At 40.5% G+C, this 20,759-nt stretch overlaps 1 protein-coding gene across 3 annotated transcripts in view; it reads left to right on the top strand.

Annotated features, from left to right (window-relative positions):
* The window catches only part of LOC125457973 (calsyntenin-2), a 493,448-nt gene that overhangs the window by 1,764 nt on the left and 470,925 nt on the right, over nucleotides 1-20,759 (top strand). The gene's annotated exons all lie outside the window — the stretch shown is intronic.

Genomic DNA, 20,759 nt, shown 5'->3' with positions numbered 1-20,759 from the left:
GTAGCTGAGGTATACTCCAATTTCTAAGGGAAAGGCTGCACTAAAACCTACATGGTGAGGATCCCATTAGAGTGAAAATAGGAAGGGTATTGCTGATTTAAACGCTTTTCCCACCCAATTTAGCGAGTATTTGTCCCAATCGCTGTGTGTACATTCGCCATTTGTGCCCGCCGTTCACTATGTTAATGGTTGAAGCGAGTACCTGTAATCATCTTGTATCCTTTAACAGGGGGTACATCATGCTCAGCGGATGGGTGGCTTCTGTTGTGTATAAACAAACACAGGGAGGAAAATCGGGCGGCAGATCCTGTTTTGGGCCATTATAATTCGCAATTCCGATTTTCCTTTACATTGTGGCACTGTGGATTTAAAGGAGCTGTGTGTTATATTCGACCACAACCATTGCTGACTAACATTCTATCATGCCATGCCTGCTTTGGACATTTTGTTTTAAAGCCCGGAATACAAGTTAGTTTTCTGCTCCATTAGTTCCAATCACTTCCCAGAGAGAAAGGGATGTCAGTGACAAAATTGCTGAGTTAATCAGGCGAAATGGTAATGAGAGTGTTTAAATCAGAAACGTCTGTACAATAAACGACCTGGAGTCTGATAGCTATAAATATGTCACCTGAATTAATGGCTCCTAGCTATAGGCGGGGGGCGGGGAGCCCTTCCTGTCTCCAATTCAAAATTGCAACAACACCGTCGATGCCACAAATCGGCAATAAAAACAGAAAATGCCTGAAGTTCACCTTTCAGTCAGTGACCTTTTCGTCAGAGCCTGAGAAATAGTCGCCGGTCTGAAAGCGTAACTATGTCAACTGTTGTGAAATCACCCCGAGATAGAACTGCCGATGTCGCTCGGTAATTGCGGCTCCTTCACTCAGTCCGATGAGGAACAAGCTTTGTCCCCGTCACCAGCTGAAATATGTTGGGCTCAACGTTACAAAATCGACCTTTAACGATTCTGAACGCTAAGTTGTAAAAGGATGTCGCAAAGTCAAAACGAACCTTATTTATTGTGCCCATTGCTAACGAAAGGGTTAACATAGTTCAGAGAGAATGCTCCGAAATAGTTCAGCATTTCTGAGCGTGACTTGTCTCTTTGTATTCAGCTCGATCAACTTAACCACATGATTGCATTTGATAATGAAAGTAAATGTGAAGTATTACTGCGTAAGAACAATAATTTGGCCGCATTTAGATTTGCATACACATCGGGTGGATTGACGTGATGAAGTGGCAGATGTGAAGTTTAACAGATGAACAACCGCGAAAGGATGAGTTAAACTTGCAAAGCAACGGGTTTACAATGGACACTGTCAAAATGACCAGGGAACTCAGTCTCACGGTTGAGATAGCAACTGAAATGTACCATACCGCTTCAACCAGTTTAATGGTGCATGATTTATGTGGAGCTTTTGAAAACTGCTGCATTATCGAAAAAGGTACATAAATCCTACCTAAGAGAGCACAGTCATACAACACAGGCTTAATGGTACCGAAAGGATGGGTCATTCGGTTTTACGTTTTATAGTTTTTATCATCCTTCGCGATAGAAGCTCCAGATTGAGGGGCGTGATTTTTGTTTTTTGCCTGCAGGTCGGATGAATCTATCTTTTAACTTCGGTTTTCTTCCAGCGAAGAAATGAAAGGAAGTCATAAATTATAAAGGGTCTAGGCCCGAAACGTCAGCTTTTGTGCTCCTGAGATGCTGCTTGGCCTGCTGTGTTCATCCAGCTCCACACTTTGTTATCTATGTCAAATTCACCGCCTGGGCTAAGGCTCGACCTGGTGGGAAATTGAAGATGATTCTGTCAGATTTCACTCCCCTAGGGTTTGACTTTTAGGGTTCCCAGAGATGTAAAAATGATTGAATCCTGGCTGATTAGATTTGAGGATTTTTTTTTCTCTAGAATTAACAGTGGCATATCCTCACCATGTTTACAAAAGTTTAAACAATGTGCAGCTGCGTTGAGGTACCTGGGATGTAATATTAGCAACTGGAGATATTTCAACATGGGTTGAAAATTAAGGCCATCATATCATCACTTCCTACTGTGGGGTAGGTAGCTTATCTGTTCTTGAAGGACAGAGAATGCTGACTACTTGACAAGAAGGGTGCTAATCGTTGTAAAAAAAATCCTCCAACAATCAGTCTGAGCCACCTTGACATTCTCACAAGAGAAACCTGGCAGTGTGATATTCCACTCAACACGGGACAAGGTACATGACCACAGAGTCGCATCTTGGCGTTTTGTGTATATGCAGTGATATAAAAAACTGAATGATCTGCCCCCACCTGATTAATGCTTCAAGCTGATTTATAAGTAACATCCTTGGGCTTGCTCAACAATACATCAAACTGTGTTTGCTTTCTGTAGGAGTTTGCTTTCACAGAAACAAAGGTCTTGATTTTGATGGCAAGTGGAACTAAAATTGCAATCTTCTGTAGAATTGTCCTAAAACCACTCAAATTTACAGTGTTGCTGCACTCACGTGCTCTGACTAGTAATACTGCAAATCATTGAGAATTCTTCACAAAGTATGACAAAAGCCTTTCGATCAATATTTTAATCAGGCTTTTATCCACATATTTACTTGGCTTTGGCTTTTATTAGTTCTAATTAAGAAACATTTCACTCTTTTTGTGGTTCCTCATCAGGTTATGAACATCTTCAGTATACAAATTAAGCTGAATTTGGATATCTCTATTGCACCATCATTAGCATGTAGAGTTGAGTGGAGTCAGCACCAAAGAATGCTCTAAAGAACCTTGCATAGCCCTGAAGGCTACAGCTGACTTAGATCTAGGGACAGATTGAATAAATCTAACATGTGAGATAGCCTGACTTTAAGAACAATTTAAGATAGTAAAGGTGGTTGGTCTTTTTAGGTACTCCAGTACCCCTGGTTGTCAATTAGTTTAGCCAGCAGATGCTTGGGTTAGAGCACTAATGCCCCATAAAGTTTTAACTCATGTTTCCATTGTTACACGTGTTTCAAGTTCCTGAAACTAACATAATGTGAATAAATACCAATATCAGTGAATCAGAATCCTATCAATGAGCAAAAGGCAAAGAACAATCCTTGCCAAACCTCCAAGACTCAAAAAAAAAATCAGAGATAGAAGTGCAAATGAGGTGAATTACTTTAAGGATTTGATTATCACAATTCACGTACTCAGGGTGTAGAACCCTTCTATAAACGGCTCATATTGGTTACACTAACATAATTATATATCGTGCATTTTTTTGATTATCACAGTGTCCATTTAGAAACCTTTGAAGTGTCAATTATTTCATTTAATTTTGCTTTCATGGGTGAGTTTTTATTACTCACAGACCTGGGTATTATATGCTATTTTATGATGAGTTATAACTTTGGGTGAATTCGTGAATGTTGGTCTTTTCATGTGGAGTTGCTTTTAATATACAGCAAAAATTATGCTTTTAACTAGTTTAACAAAATTTTATACTAATTACACCTGGCTTATATTTGTTTTCATTTGAAAAACAAGAAACCCGTTTGCTGATGCTTTGGGTTCTGCCAGAGACATTCAGCTCCTGGCCTTATTGCACCTTTGGATCAAATATTTCATACTGAAATAAAGATGTGAATGATGAGTGAGTGACTGACTGCCCTTGACTTCAGAGGCAGCATTGGACCTCAAGGAACTCTAGGAAAAGCTGAAGTGAATGACAATTGGGGAAGAGGAATGAATAGGAGAATTTCCAATGGTTGGAGCCATGCCTAACATAAGGGAACATGGCTGTCGTTGTTGAAATTCACTAATCTCAGTCTGAGGAAGTCACTGCATTTCTCTGGATGATTCATTACTAATTAGCTTTTCAGAAATGTTATTACATATCTCTGAAACAGGTGGGGCTTGAACCTAGGTCTCCTGGCTCAGAGGTAAGGATTTATCACCACTCCACACAAGTCCCTGATTTTTTCCAATTAGTGTCCTAGATCCAAAATGTTCAGGTAGTTCATCAATGACCTTCCCTCCATCATAAGGTCAGAAGTGGGGATTCATAGTATTCAGTATCATTCCTATCTGCTCAGGTACTGAAGCAGTATTTGCCCCTGTACAAAATGAGTGCCGGGCAGTGACCATCTCCAACAAGAGAGAATCATCTCCTCTTGATGTTCATTGGCATTTCCATGGCCTGACTTGACTATTAATGTTCTGGGGGATTACCATTAACCAGCAACTTAAATGGTCTAGAAAAATAAATATTGTGGATACAATAGCCATTGTGAGGCTGGAAACTCTGTGCAAAGTAATTCACCACCTGACACCCCAAAATATGTCATTTACGTACAATGCACAAGTCACAAGTGTGGTAGAATACTCTCTTTTTCTTGGCTTGATGAGTGCAGTTCAACATCTTTCTCGAAGATCAAAACCATCCAGAAAAAAGTTTGCTGATTGTCCATCGCATCCATCACAGATACATGGTGAATGTGTACTTCAAAATGCACCACAGCAATTCACCACAACTCCTTCACTAGCAGGTTTCAAATGCATGACCTCTACCACCTAGAAGAACAAGGACACCCATGTATATTTACCCTTCAAATCACATGCCATGTTGACTCAGAACAATATAGTTGTTCCATCACTACTGCTGGGTCAGAATCCTGGAACTCACTAACATGTACATACAGTATATAGACTGCTGCCTCTCAAGAAGGCACCATCACCTCGAGCAAATCATAGTGGGAAGCAAATGCTGTCTCAGCCGGTAATGACTGCATTCAATGAAAACAGCTTGTTCTAATTAAAGAATTTTAGATTTCACAAGAAGAACTGAAATTTCATTCTGTTCAATAGAACAGAAATGTGTGCTGTTGTAAGTAGAGACAAACAGTTTTTCCTCAGTCACAGTGTATAGTTATGATCATATCTGCTGCTGGATTATTCAGCATTGTCACATATTATTCCAGTCAGTAAATTGGTTAAATGTTTTTTGCAATTTCAAGATCAAGTACAGTTAAAGCTAATTTATGGTCAAAAGAGTTTTAACATTGCAGAGTACGCCAATTATATTTATTTTCAAAAATTATTGCATTTCTTTCCTTCACATATTATGGTTTATTTGGAAATGATTATGCACTTATATAAGTATTTATCATCTGAATTTATGGTTTACCATTGCGCAGCTTCAAAAATAGCAACAGGTTACTCAAATTGTGGATTCTGCCTTATGGTTACCACCCCAAAATTCTGTTTTAGATCTCCCTGAATAATAAATACAAAAATTGGATTCAAAGAAGGTATCTTTGAAGTAGAGGAGCTGAATCAGCATTTACTTCTGTGAGATGAATGATCATTATCATTACAAAAAATGCTTTTAGATGTGTAGGACTTGTGGAGCATCGACATGCATTTAAATCGTCATATAATTCTAAAAGTTTAAAGTGAATATTGGTGTTTCTTAACACCCTTGTCCTTGTGCTCTAAAATTGCTGATCGGAGGCAGCTGGAGAGTAGACATTTTGTGGACAAACTTATGTTCCTGTGACATTGTAAATTGTGAAGGTAAGGTGCATTTCCAGTTCATCAGATTAGTGAAGTGGAATTCACTGTCACTGAAGAGTGATTCATTGATGAAATATGTGCTTGGGTGGCTAATTCTGGTCAGTAGCTTTTAAACTTAAAGTGTTGCAATAGCAACTAGCCTAGGCACCAAACATGTATATTTCTGTTCAAATTATGGCATAGTCCAGATGAGTGAACTTCCTCACGCCCCCATCTTTGCAATGTAATTTTATATTAAATATTTACTATTCAATTACAATTATCACATCTTAAAATGGTTTTAATTGCACGAATAAAATGTGGAGCCTATTAACTGGCGTGAAGACCATCTGTTCACTAAAAACCGTGATCTGCTACACCTGAAAATTTGCAAATGAATGGAATTAAACTAATAATTATGCATAAAACAGTCTTGATATCATTCAATGAATGAATAGTTGTATCTTTTGAGATAACAAGGTACAGAGCTGGATGAGCACAGCAGGCCCAGCAGCATCATAGGAGCAGGAAGGCTTGTTTGTTTTACACTTATTTATTTACGCTTTAAGCTTTATTATCACAGATAATAAAGTATTTTCCAGTATTTTTGTCAGCGTTCATCCCAAAACCAGAAGAACATATTATCTGGTCATTGATCTCATCGTTTTTAATGTGACCATGCTGTGTACGTTGAAAGCAATGAGATCAACAACATGCGCAGCATGGTCACGTTAAAAGCAATGAGATCAACAGCCAAATAATATGTTTTGCTGGTTTTGGGATAAATGCTGACAAAGATATTCGGAAGACCCCATTTGTTATCCTTTGAACAAATGTCATTGGATTTATTGTACTTATCAAGTGAGACCAACATCTCAGTTTACCAACTTATCCAAAGGAATGTACTTACGACAATGCAGTGTGCTACCACTATGGTATTGAGGCAAGTTAATATGGATATTTTCTAATCAACCCAGTCAGATGTTATGACACACCTCTGGAACAAGTGAGACTTAAACCCAGGCCTCCTAGCTCAGGAGTAGGCACACTGCCACTGTGCCATGAAAGCCCTTTCAGATATGATTATATGCTGATGTTACGCAGTGGGACTTGGAAATTAGCACATTAACTACAATCATCGTGCACTCACTAAACCACGTGTGATTTTTTTTTAATGTTGTCCACCTTCTACCATATGTTTATTCAAGTTCTAAAACTTTGTGCACTTCAGAGTTGGATGACTTTTGACTTATGTTGAAGTGGCTTACCATTTACCCATCATGATTTTTCTTTCTCTGAAAATAAAGAAGAAACTTTGTTCATAAGTTGCACTTTGCCAAGATCTGCCTTTGTTTTTTTTTATTCTGAACACTTGTAACCTCTAAATGCTTTGTGGCTAAAGTTATTTAGATACCACTGCACACCATGCAAAAACAGAAACAAAAAATGGGGTAATATTCAGCTGCTCTGGCAGCCCTGGAAAGAAGGAAATACAATTATTAGCCTGATTGTAACACTAAATAAGTGGGCAAGACTTTTAACTGCCTTAGAACCCAATGATTCAGACTAATTCCCTTTCACTATTTCTCACTGTGCAGATGCTGTCTCACCCCTTGATGATCATATTATTATTTCAGATTTCCAATATGGAAATTTTTTTGACTATATTTCCTAATTTTCATTAACCATGATCTGTAGCAGCCTTAAAATACCTGCAATTAGAAACTGTGCTGTTTGGGAAATAGCATTACTCAAACTATAAATGTAATTAATCTTTTTCACACTGTCTGAAACGTATGTGATATTTTGTTAAAAGTTCTGCCACCAGGAATGAATATAAATTAGATTGTGTGAGGGACGCACTCACTGAGCAGGTGAACTATTCAGTGAGATTTAGCAGCTCTGTTTGTGTTGAAACATTTTGATTAATGGTGCGCTATCAACACTGCATCCTCTTACATTGTAAAATATTACTTAACTATCAAAACTGTCAATCTTTTTTATGTAGGGTGATAAAGTTGAAAATCTGAGCTCTGGTCTCTGATGTTTTCATGAAAATATGCTGAGAGAATTACTTGTGATTATTGTTTATTAACTGCAAAGAAAAACTCATTTAAAAATACATTGCCTGCAACAACACATGGAAAATGAGTAAAAGATTGAAATACTTCTTCCTTTTGAAAATTAGAAATCTAATGCTGCAGAAAGCTTTTCTCAAAATTTAAATTGCTTTTGGAAACCTAGATCCAACCTCTTCTCGTTTCTGTTTTCTACATTGCTTTAGTATGACAAAATCAAATGTCTGATACTTCACTCAATGTCAGACTGACTTATTCCATCTCACTAGATCTGTCCAACACATTAGTAGCCTGTTTGCTGAAAGCTAGTGATGGCATCTTATGAGTCTGCTCTCAGTAACATTCCCATTTTTATGTACCTTATAGACTTTTAATACATTTATTTTACATTCTAGTGAATTCTCACTTGCCATTCACCTGTCTCCCCTGTGCTTATCAACATGTACTCCTGCTCAAACAATGCCTATATTTAAAAGTTCACATCTGTGTATTGACATCTAAAATCAAAAATATGGATAATCACTTATTTCATAATGTCACCACCATTTGTGACACTTAAGATACTGAAGAAAACATGATCATATTCATCCATACCTAGTCAATAGCCAGATAAATGCAAAGTAACATTGGCATCAGACAAGTGACAGAAATAAATTTCTCCAACAAGAGAGGATTGAACCGTCACCCGATGACCTTCAATACCATCACAGATACTCCCGCTATCAATACCCTGGGAGTGACCAGTGACCAGAAACTGAACTGAATCAGCCATTTAAGTGCTGCAGTTAAAAGACCGGGCCAGAGGCTATTTTGTTCTGTGGTGAATAATCCACCAGTGCTTATCTACCAACTCGAAGGCATGAAGCAGGAGTCTAATGGAATTCTTTCCACTTGTCAGGATGAGTGCTGCTGCAACAACATTCAAACTCAATAGCATCCAGCTCAAAACATTCCGTTTGATTGGTACCCCTTCCACTCCACCTTCAAAATGCACTCCCTCCGTCACCAAAGTACTGTTACAGTAGTGTGCACCATCTAGAAGGTACACCACAACAACTCACCAGGCCTCTTCTGACTTGACCGTCTGAAACCCATGATCTCTGCCATGTGGGAGAACACAGACAGCGATGCATGATAACACCACCATTTGCAGGTACCCCTCCAAGGTATACACCATCCTGACTTGGGACAATATCATATTTCTTTTCTGTTGCTGGATGAAAATCTTGGAACTTCCTTCCTAACAGCACTGTGTATGTGTGTCCCCAGACCTCAAGGATTGCTGCTGTTCAAGAAGGCAGTTCACCACCACTTCATCAGGCAAAGTTGGCCTTAAGTGCTCTCCTAGCCAATGTCATCGACCTCCCATGAATGACTGAAGATTACTCCAAGGCTTTGTGTCAACCAATCTGTGCAACTTCCTTTACCCCTACAACTTGTTTAAAAAAAAACTCATCATTCTACAAATTCTAGCTTGTTGCGCATCCATGATTTACATTTTTCTCAATTATTGGCAATCATGCCTTCAGCTCTTTGGATCCCAACTTCTGAAATTGTTTTCCTAACATAGGGCAACCCTAATATTTAAACATCTGATTCACAAATATTATCCCATACAGGAGTTTACTTTTAAAGATCCAACATATGAGGATTTCCTGTATTTGCAAACTATTTTATTTTATCTTGGATTGTGTTCTGACTTGTGTGATAATCAATTTGTGAACAGGCCCTCGATTATTGTCTTACTTTCTCCCTTCCTACTCCTCTTCTATTAAGACATTGCCGAAAACTTGTATCATTGACCTGTCCTAATATTTAGGGTGGCTCAGTGGTTAACACTGCTGCCTCACAGCACCTGGGACCCAGGTTCAATTCCAGCCTTGGGTTTCTGTCTGTGTGGAGTTTGCACGTTCTCCCCGTGTCTTGTGTGTGTTTCCTCTGCGAGCTCCAGTTTCCTCCCACAGTCCAAAGATGTGCAGGTTAGGTGGATTGGCCATGCTAAATTGCCTGTAGTGTTTGGGATGTGTGGGTTTTCGAGGGAATGGGTCTGGATGGGATGCACTGAGGTTCAGTGTGGACTTGTTGGGCCAAAGGGCCCAACACTGTAGGGATTATAATTCTAATTTAAGTAACTGTGTGCAATTTTTTTGATAATGCACCCTAGAAATGCTTTTAGTTATTTTCAGCTTTCTTATCAGCCAAAATGTATTGGCTATTCCTGGTTGCTTTCATGAAAAAATGATGAGCCACAGCCCTGTTGCCATTCATGTGATGTATTGTGATATATCTGCGATACCTTAATAGCTGTAGGTAGGGAGTTGCAAGATTTTGGTCCATCTCTAACAAACAAATGGTGGTGCATTTCCAAATCAGGAAATCTTACTTGGAGGGAAAACTTGCAGGCTGTGGTGGGTATATGTGCTTGCTGCTGTAGTTCCTTTTGGATGCTGTAAGTTGTAACTTGTTATTGAAAGGAATTTTACAAGCAATGTCTGTTGTTTGCCTATCTTTAGGGTTCAAATCAGTTATTATACCTGCAATGTATTTGGAATAATGAGGAAGCAAACATAGTTATTTGTTGCTTTCTCTCAGCCAGTGATTAAAGAGTTAACTATTATTCCTTTTGAAGTGGTGCTGTGTATCCCAATTCACAAAGCCAGGTTAGCCAGGCACAGCAAGATCCAGTAAGAACAGAATTGTAGCTTTCAGTTCAGTGGAGGTCAACATACACCGAGCATTGTGAACCCTGTAAAATAAAATGCACTCAGACAGAGTAGAAGAGCTTCTCTTATGATTACTTTATAATGGTGACCCTCTCTTGCCTTTGCCAATCTGATGGAAAATTCAGTGTTCTCTTCTCTTTTGTTCAATGTTTCACCTAAAACTGATTCAACTAATTGAACCCACTGTACAATTAGTTCATTGTGCTTCTGTGGAGAGAGATAATTAGTCAACTGGAATCCACATCTCTTAATTTTAAACAGATGTCAAATGCGACCCCCTGATGTTTATTCTCGACAATTGACGTGCCTGGTCTGTGTTATCACTAAATTTCAGCTGGTGTAAAGTGAGTTTTACATATTTAGAATCTCACTAAATCATTACGTTTGTTTGTTCTAACTATCTGGACAGCAGGTAAGGAAACCATACCACATATAACAGGTCAATGTCTGTCCAGCTTGTTGTGGCTGGCAGAACATTAGCTCATGTGTTTTTAAAAGTGGTTTTGGCACAAACCAGCTTTTATTACATTACATTACATTAATATTTAATTAACAACAATTTTTTTAAAAGAAGCAAGTTTTTTAGACATTAATGTCTTGGACTAGGGTATACAGAGCATTTCAGAGCTTGAATATGATGCAAAAGTTGAACATATAAATAATAAGTTAAAACACTTGAGGGGGACAGAAACTGGTAAACCCTTTCTATTCTTTCTAGGATGAGGGCTAAAGCAGCATTTATTGCCCATCCTTAATTGCCCAGAGGGCAGTTAGAAGTCAACCACATGTCTGTAGGTCTGGAGTCACATGTAGGCCAGGCCAGGCAAGGATGTAGCTTTCTTCCCTAAAGGATATTAGTGAACCAGATGGATTTTTGCTGACAATTAACAATGGATTCATGATCATCATTAGACTCTTAAAGTCAGATATTTTTCCTCTAGCCAATTCAAATTCCATCATCTGCTGTGGTGGGATTTGAAACAGGGTACCCACAGCATTATCTGGGTCTCTGGATTGACAGTCCACTGATGATACCACAGTGCCATCACCTCCCCAAATAGAAGATATAACTGAGATTTAATGCCGTGAAGGGATACATTTTAGTAAGAGGAATAAGGAGATGAAATATGAAATAGATGGTATGATTATCAGAGGGTTGCAGGAGCAGAGGGATGAAGAGTCGAAGTAAACAAGCCCTTGAGCCTGGACAAGTTGAGAAAATTGTGAAATAAGCACACACAATCTCTCTTTCAAATTCAGACATAGAATACAAAGCAAGTAAGTTAGGATAAGCCATTAATTTTTACAGTTTGGTGTCAGCTGGAGTACTATGTTCAGATTTGGGTGGTACAGTGGCTCAGTGGTTAGCACTGCTGTCTCAGGTCACCAGGGACCCAGGTTCAATTCCACTGTCGGGCAATTGTCTGTGTGGAGTGTGCACATTCTCCCCGTGTCTAATGTGGGTTTCCTCCGTGTGCTCTGGTTTCCCCCCCCACAGTCCAAAGATGTGCCACACTATATGCCACACTGGGTTGCCCACACTATATTGCCCATAGTTTTCAAGGATGTGTCGATTTGTTGGGTTTGAGGGGATGGGTCTGGATGGGGTGAGGGTTAGTGTGGACTTGTTGGGCTGAATGGACTGTTTCCACACTGCAGGGATTCTATAAACTATGAACAAAATCCAAAATGGTTCACCCTGTATCTGGACAAAACACAAAAAGAATTGGAGAGTATGCAGAATAGATTTACTGGAATGGTATCCATAATGTGCAGTCTGGAGAAGTTGGAGCTGTTTGGCTTTACTGACGAAGTGAAGAGGTTTGATAGAGTTGTTTTAAAGGATACCAATGGCAGGAGGGCCATCAGGGAAAGAGGCCTTACTTCAAACTGCCCAAAATTGACACAGACAATTTTTGTAAAATTCAGCCCTTGATTTTGTGCATCCTGATTTTTTTTTTAAAAACAGGTATGTTCCACCTGAAACAAAGAAACAAATCCATTTCATTAAAATTATGCTTCAATATGTTTTTAGTTATGGAGGATCCTAATCATGTACATATTATTCAGGAACCCCCAAGACGATTAAATTCATCTTCATTAATATATAAAGACTATGATACTGTCCTAACTTAATCCATTGAAAACTCCAGTTACTTTAAATGAGGTTGTGGGAAAGGATTTAATGGTGACATTCAAAAAGGAATCTCCATTTTCTCCCCCCACGGATTTATCGACCCATGAGAAAAGTGAGGTGAATAATTCTACAAAAGGGGTGGCGTAAGCGCAATGGATGGACTCAAGTCCTATACCTCCTGATTCCAAGATGATGTCAGGCTTCAAACTTTGATTTTGTTGAATATTTGCAAATTGGGCTGGTGGAATTACACTTTTAAATGTATTTTATAAGAGAAATGTAGGTCTTTTTTGATTACAAATATTATGTACTTCATCTGGAATTGTAATGTGATTGCTGGATGCATTGCAATTAAAGGGCCAATTGATTTTGCAAAACTGGAGCTGCTTGGAGCTATTATTGAACCTCGTTATTGGATTACTGCTTTGTCATCACTCTGTTACAAGTATGTTTGTAAGTAAGCATGTATTTTAATCTCACTAGTAATTCTGTTCAGTTTTTGAAATTTTCAGTTCAGGACTATCCATCATTCTAGTGAGTAATTACTAGGGTTTCATGTACTTGGTTGATATTCATGCTGAATTCATTGTGAAAGTTTATCAAAAACAATATGTTGCTGATTACAGGAATATTCAAAGCCTATAGACAATGCATTATTTGACTCATTTAAAGTAACTGGAATTTTCAATGGATTAAATTAGGAGAGTGGTGTAGTATTTTTCATCTTAATGAAGATGAATTTAATCGTTTTTGGATTCCCGAATAATATGTACATGATTAGGATCCTCCATAGCTAAAAAACATATTGAAGCATAATTATAATGAAATGGATTTGTTTCTTTGTTTCAGGTGGAACATACCTGCTTCTAAAATAAAAACATCAGGATGCACAAAATCAAGGGCTGAATTTTACAAAAATTGTCTGTGTCAATTTTGGGAAGTTTGAAGTAAGGCCTCTTCCCTGAACCCGAGTGAGTTACCTCTTGCAATTCTCTGCTGCTCCCCTCGTTCTGTATGCAGCAAATCTCTGTTGTGCTGTGCATGTGCTATCATGCACTCACCAGTGAAGGAAGTACTGCTACGACTGTCCAGGAACTACAACCATGGTGACATATTTAAACCCCAGCTGTGCACCAGGTTAATTGCAGCCAGCCCTTCATAGTACACACAGGGAAAGGGGGAAGGAAACAAAATAAAAGCATTGAGGGCATGTGAGAGGTATAGCTGACACTTGCTTGCAAATACACACACGTTTGTAAATGCGTTTCGATTTTACAACATCACTTGTCTGATCAATTTGTCATTCCACCTGCAGCAACAAGAGTCAGGCTACATGGTCGTAGTGTCATCCCATATTAAAACTCTGTCGAAGGAGTGCTGCACTTCTTTCCTCGTGTCTAGCATAGCATCTTTTCATTGCTCAATGTGGGAGAATCACCTGCTGGAACGTCTTCAAATGGTTGAAAATGTTAACGTTTATTGCAAAACAGCAAAAACAAAGAAAAAGAAAAACTACATGTGCCACTGAACTACTGAAAAAAAAATCACTGGACCAGAAATGTTCGGTCTGCTTTCTCTCCGTAGATACTACTGGACCTGCTGAGTTTCCTTAGCAATTTCTACTTGTGTTCAAGAAGGGCCATGGAATGCCTTCACATCGATCTTTGACGTAATGGACCTTATTCCAGTGCAGTTAGCACAAGTCATACCATACACGTACAATAGGAGATTATAGGTGCAATAGAATTACCGAAACATTGACCACAATTCCCACCTCCAGATAAGAAAGGCAGCAACACATATGAGTTAACAAAGTGTGAAGCTGGATGAACACAGCAAGCCAAGCAGCATCTCAGGAGCACAAAAGCTGACGATTCGGGCCTCAACCCTTCATCAGAGAGGGGGATGGGGAGAGCGTTCTGGAATAAATAGGGAGAGGGGGGAGGCAGACCGAAGATGGAGACAAAAGAGGATAGGTGGGGAGGTAGGGAGAGGATAGGTCAGTCCAGGGAAGACGGATAGGTCAAGGAGGTGGGATGAGGTTAGTAGGTAGGAAATGGAGGTGCAGCTTGAGGTGGGAGGAAGGGATGGGTGAGAGGAAGAACAGGTTAGGGAGGCGGAGACAGGCGGAGCTGGTTTTTGTGATGCAGTGGGGTAGGGGACGAGCTGGGCTGATTTTGTGATGCAGTGGGGGGAGGGGGAGATTTTGAAGCTTGTGAAGTTCACATTGATGCCATAGGGCTGCAGGGTTCCCAAGCGGAATATGAGTTGCTGTTCCTGCAACCTTCGGGTGGCATCGTTGTGGCACTGTAGGAGGCCCAAGATGGGCATGTTGTCTGAGGAATGCGAGGGGGAGTTAAAATGGTTCGCGACTGGGAGATGCAGTTGTTTATTGCGAACCGAGCGGAGGTGTTCTGCAAAGCGGTCCCCAAGCCTCTGCTTGGTTTCCCCAATGTAGAGGAAGCCACATCGGGTACAAAAATCATCTCCAATACCATCCATGACCTCATCACCTGAAGGGACCTCCCACCTACAGCCTCCAACTTTATTGTTCCCCAACCCCGCATGGCCCGTTTCTATCTCCTTCCCAAAATCCACAAACCTGCCTACCCTGGTTGACCCAATGTCTCAGCCTGTTCCTGCCCCACCGAACTCATCTCCACCTATCTGGACTCCATTTTCTCCCCTTTGGTCCAGGAACTCGCTACCCACATCCGTGACACCACCCACGCCCTCCACCTCCTCCAGAACTTCCAATTCCCTGGCCCCCAACACCTCATTTTCACCATGGAAGTCCAGTCCCTATACACCTGCATTCCGCATGCAGATGGCCTTAAGGCCCTCCACTTCTTCCTGTCCCGCAGGCCCGACCGGTCCCCCTCCACCGACACCCTCATCCACCCAGCCGAACTCGTCCTCACCCTCAACAACTTCTCTTTTGATTCCTCCCACTTCCGACGGACAAAGGGGGTGGTCATGGGTTCCCGCATGTGCCCAAGCTATGCCTGCCTCTTTGTAGGTGATGTGGAACAGTCCCTCTTCCGCACCTACACAGGCCCCAAACCCCACCTCTTCCTCCGTTACATTGATGACTGTATCGGTGCTGCCTCTTGCTCCCCAGAGGAGCTCGAACAGTTCATCCACTTCACCAACACCTTCCACCCCAACCTTCAGTTCACCTGGGCCATCTCCAGCACATCCCTCACCTTCCTGGACCTCTCAGTCTCTATCTCAGGTAACCAGCTAGAAACTGATGTCCATTTCAAGCCCACCGACTCCCACAGCTACCTAGAATACACCTCCTCCCACCCACCCTCCTGCAAAAATTCCATCCCCTATTCCCAATTACTCTGCCTCCACCGCATCTGCTCCCAGGATGAGGCATTACACTCCCGCACATCCCAGAGGTCCACGTTCTTCAAGAACCGCAACTTTCCCCCCACAGAGGTTGAGAACACCCTTGACCGCATCTGCCGCATTTCCTGCAACACATCCCTCACACCCCACCCATGCCACAACCGCCCCAATACGATCCCCCTCGTTCTCACACACCACCCCACCAACTTCTGGATACAACGCATCATCCTCCGACTCTTCCGCCATCTACAATCCGATCCCACCACCCAAGATATTTTTCCATCCCCACCCTTGTCTGTTTTCCGGAGAGACCACTCTCTCTGTGACTCCCTTGTTTGCTCCACACTCTCCTCCAACCCCACCACACCCAGCACCTTCCCCTACAACTGCAGGAAGTGCTACACTTGTCCCCACACCTCCTCCCTCACCCCTATCCCAGGCCCCAAGATGACTTTCCATATTAAGCAGATGTTCATCTGCACATCTGCCAATGTGGTATATTGTATCCATTGTACCCGGTGTGGCTCCCTCTACATTGGGGAAACCAAGCGGAGGCTTGGGGACCACTTTGCAGAACACCTCCGCTCGGTTCGCAATAAACAACTGCACCTCCCAGTCGCGAACCATTTTAAGCCCCCCTTGCATTCCTCAGACGACATGTCCATCATGGGCCTCCTGCAGTGCCACAATGATCCCACCCGAAGGTTGCAGGAACAGCAATTCATATTCCGCTTGGGAACCCTGCAGCCCAATGGTATCAATGTGGACTTCACAAGCTTCAAAATCTCCCCTTCCCCCACTGCATCCCAAAACCAGCCCAGTTCGCCCCCTCCCCCCACTGCATCACAAAACCAGCCCAGCCCGTCCCCTACCCCACTGCATCACAAAACCAACCCAGACTGTCTCCGCCTCCCTAACCTGTTCTTCCTCTCACTCATCTCTTCCTCCCACCTCAAGCCGCACTTCCATTTCCTACCTACTAACCTCATCCCACCTCCTTGACCTGTCCATCTTCCCTGGACTGACCTTATCTCCTCCCTACTTCCCCCATACTCTCCTCTCCACCTATCTTGTTTTCTCTCCATCTTCGGTCCGCCTCCCCCTCTCTCCCTATTTATTCCGGAACCCTCTCCCCATCCCCCTCTCTGTTGAAGGGTCTAGGCCCAAAACATCAGCTTTTGTGCTCCTGAGATGCTGCTGGGCCTGTTATGTTCATCCAGCTTCACACTTTGTTATCTTGGAATCTCCAGATTCTGCAGTCCCCATTATCACTGATCGCATATGAGTATGTTGGTGAATACTTGCAGTTGAACTTTGTAGGAAATTTGCTCCATACCCTTGTGCAGCCTACATATTCTTGGCCTTCTTCATTTCACCTGAAGGCCACAATACTTTAGGGTTGCCTGTGATTTCTTCTGTTCCACAGAGATGACTATGATCAATCAAAATTGTGACCTGAGATCACCTTAGAGCCGTGTTACGTAGTTGGACACTACATGGGTTTCACAGGTAGGGGATCATGACTGCAGATATCTTCGACTGGTATTGTGCAAGTGTCTGATTAATACAATTGCCTCTTTTTGAGGTCCTCTCACAGCTCACAAGTAGAGCCCACGTACCTAGACAGGAAAATATTCACTTTGTCTAGTTCATTGATTGATCATTGCTAGCAAACATTCTGAGCTGCCTGGATTTCTGTTCATGCCAAGCATCAAAGCAAGAGAATTGCTGTGAACGTGTACCACAAGATGATCGAATGGTCAACTTCAGTTCGCACACTCTCAGCTGGCTGAGTTTGCTCTGCCACACATTGAGATCACAGCTAATCTGAAAACCCTGAACTTCACTGTCCTGCCTTTGTTCTATGTTAAGAATTTATGACAAGTATGCCATTATTTGCAGTCATTTGATGCAGGTGTCCAAAGTCTCTTGAGCTCTTGTTTGCTCTCTCTCTCTCGCGCTCTCTCTCTCTCTCTCGCTCTCTCTCTCTCTCTCTCGCTCTCTGGATTTAATGTATTAATGTATGGAAGCACTATCTAATTTATATAAGGTTGACCTCTTTGTGACCAAAGATGAGAGTACACTTGCTTTTGATTTGCCTATGAAATGATTAACTGCTCCTTCGTTAAACATTTTTCCCTTTTCTGTTGTCTTCTGGATAAATATTCCCAATTAAAACAATCATTTCTTTTTATTGAAATAATTGGTTGGATGGTTGATAGTGCAAAGGAAAATTGTGTGAAGATAAGTTATCATTTATATTGAATAGAAGAATCATCCTGAAACTGAAATCTTTGACACATTACATGTGTAAGTTAGCCAAATTTTCACATAGGTTTAAATACATTTAACCCTGCCAAGTGAGTAACCACCTATTAATAGTAGTAGAGTATGTAAACAACATTACCAACAACTCTTTTTGCACTTAACAGCTGTTAATGACAGTCCCATGAGATAAACATGCTGCAAGGCAGGCCTGTTTTGTTGAGGCAGAAAGATGCTGCAGTTTCTCTGTTCTCAGGAAATTGTTACAGTACATGAATTGTCGTAACACCAGTCAGCCATTCCAAATTTCAAGAGTGTTGTTCTCATATAGCCCTTGCATACTTTTTGATTTCACGTAGATATATGGAAATGATCAAAATTTATTTGTCAAATTATGCTGCTACTATTTTTCTAAGCCCTGTGGCATTCTGTCTCACATATTATGGAGTACATAACTTCTTTTTCCTTGTGTTTCCACACGGTATTGGGGTCTTTGAATATGTTCTGAGGTGATAGAAATATATCTTTGTGTATATAGCTATGAGACTTTTCAAGGCAAAACCAGGAGTGTTGACACTTGGAATTTCTGTTTTCGTTTACCAATAACATTTAACTTCAGACTTTCAAATTTGGCATGTCTTTGGTCATTTCAATAATTGATTTATTTAAAGCATTGATTTATTTCGAGATAATTGTCAACATATTACTCGACTTAGTGCTGCTTTTACTTCAATCCATCCTGGTATCATAATTAGAATGTTCTTCAGGTTAAATCAGTTTTTAAAATCATGAGTGATGGGTTCAAGATGTTTGTTAGTGTGTGTGTGTGTGTGTGTGTGTGTGTGTGTGTGAGAACTATTCTGCATAGGTCACTTAAGTAGATTTATTGTTTGGACTGGCATTCGTTCTTTAGTCACGCAATACTGGGAATTCTTTTAAAAGGTAGATGAACAAATTTACATAGAATGTTAATGTTAGCACCCACAAAATATTGTTTGCTAATTTACAAAAATTTTGGTACCATTTATGCTGCCTTATTACCCTTGTTTTAGGATTGTTGTGGATGCTTAATTTATACTTGAATGTTAAGTTAGATGACTCCAGATAAAATTATCTATTGGTTTGGTACAGTAGGTACCCTGTGTCTTTACAACTTTAGACTTTCTGATGTTGCTACACAGTGGTATCTATTGGCCACCATGAAGCAAGACTTCTAAAAAAATGTTATTAACTATTTTGAAGACAACAAGTATTATCCCAGATAGTTCATTATAGGTGGCTCATTGGATTCTGTTTCTTTGTTTTAAAAGCAAAAATAGCATGTGATCATGATTTACACAATAAAAATCAATGGTCAACACAACATGATTCCCACAACCTCTCATCTCACATGACGAGCGGTCATCAGGCTTAATGGATAATGGCAGAAAAAGGTTATAATGCTGAAGTCAAAGAATGAAACCAGAAAAAAATAATACCAATGGGATGATATATTGTAATTGGAACCTTCTTGCTATTGGATTGGTACTTCCTCCTATGCGTTGCACCACAATACTTGAAACATTGACAATCGTTGAGGGATGTGTGGTTTAAAGTTTTTTTCCGCTGTGGAGTGGGAGAATTTTTTTTTCAAACAACGCAGTAGCACAATTGTAGGAAGGCATAGCTTTGAAGTATACTTTCTCTAAAATGGATGCTGTTAACGTTTTAATAATTTTGGATAAAAATAGACTTTGGCCTGTTTTTATTTAGTAATAAACTTGACTTTTCCTTACCCTCTCCTACATTCTTCCTCCCTATTAAACTATTTAAAATGCATGAAGAACAATTTTAAAATTTTACAGTTTACATTGAGTGAGTGAAACTCTTAACGTTCAGTACAGTGGTGGAACTCAGATTCAATTTTTTTGAAAATGGCTTAATTGTGAAGTGAGAATAGCAGACATTTTAAGACCCTGCAATCTCGGGGTGTACATGTGCAAAGGGACAAGCTACTTGTGTGAATCTTCAGTAGATTTCAAAAAGATATGACCGTGTTAACAGGCTGGAATGAGGGGAGAGAAACATGCTTTGGGGGAAACCTTTAGCGAAAATGCACTTGAATAGATAAAGATAAGGAGTAGAAATTCGCTTCACATGGGGCTAAAAACTTACAAAAGCAGGAAAAGATGCAAAGAAAGATAACTCATTGAGGGGTTACAGTATCTCCATAATTCCTGTAGAGTGGTGGCGACAAGCTGTCAGGAAGGCTGGATGGAGAAAGCCAATAAGTGCAATGTCTTTGTATGTGTAATCACAAGATGGCCTTTATATTATGAATCTGGAAAGTGTGTAAGAGGTTTTTCTTTAAATTTTCTTTTGTCATACTCCATTGTGAAATTTTTATCGAGATTAGTAGTGCAACACATTGGCTCAAGCATCATTTTAAACTATGTTGATTGTTACTCTGTCACAAAACTTTGTTGATTATCTCACTTGGAATGAAAACTGAAACCTTTGGGCATCATCAGCAGAGACAACAGGACAGTTTGTTGTTTCATGTGATAACCCTTATCAAAATTGGAAGGTAGGATACAAGAGAAGCACAAAACACTGGCAAAGCAGAACACGGGGTGGGAATCTTTTGAGTAGAGACGTTTTGATGCAAGATGCCGATTTTAAACTCGGCCATT

This window comes from Stegostoma tigrinum, chromosome 14, assembly GCF_030684315.1.
Source record: "Stegostoma tigrinum isolate sSteTig4 chromosome 14, sSteTig4.hap1, whole genome shotgun sequence".
NCBI classification, from domain to species: Eukaryota; Metazoa; Chordata; class Chondrichthyes; order Orectolobiformes; family Stegostomatidae; genus Stegostoma; species Stegostoma tigrinum.
Note: the sequence above shows the minus strand (reverse complement) of the source record. Positions and strands in the feature narration are given on the sequence as shown.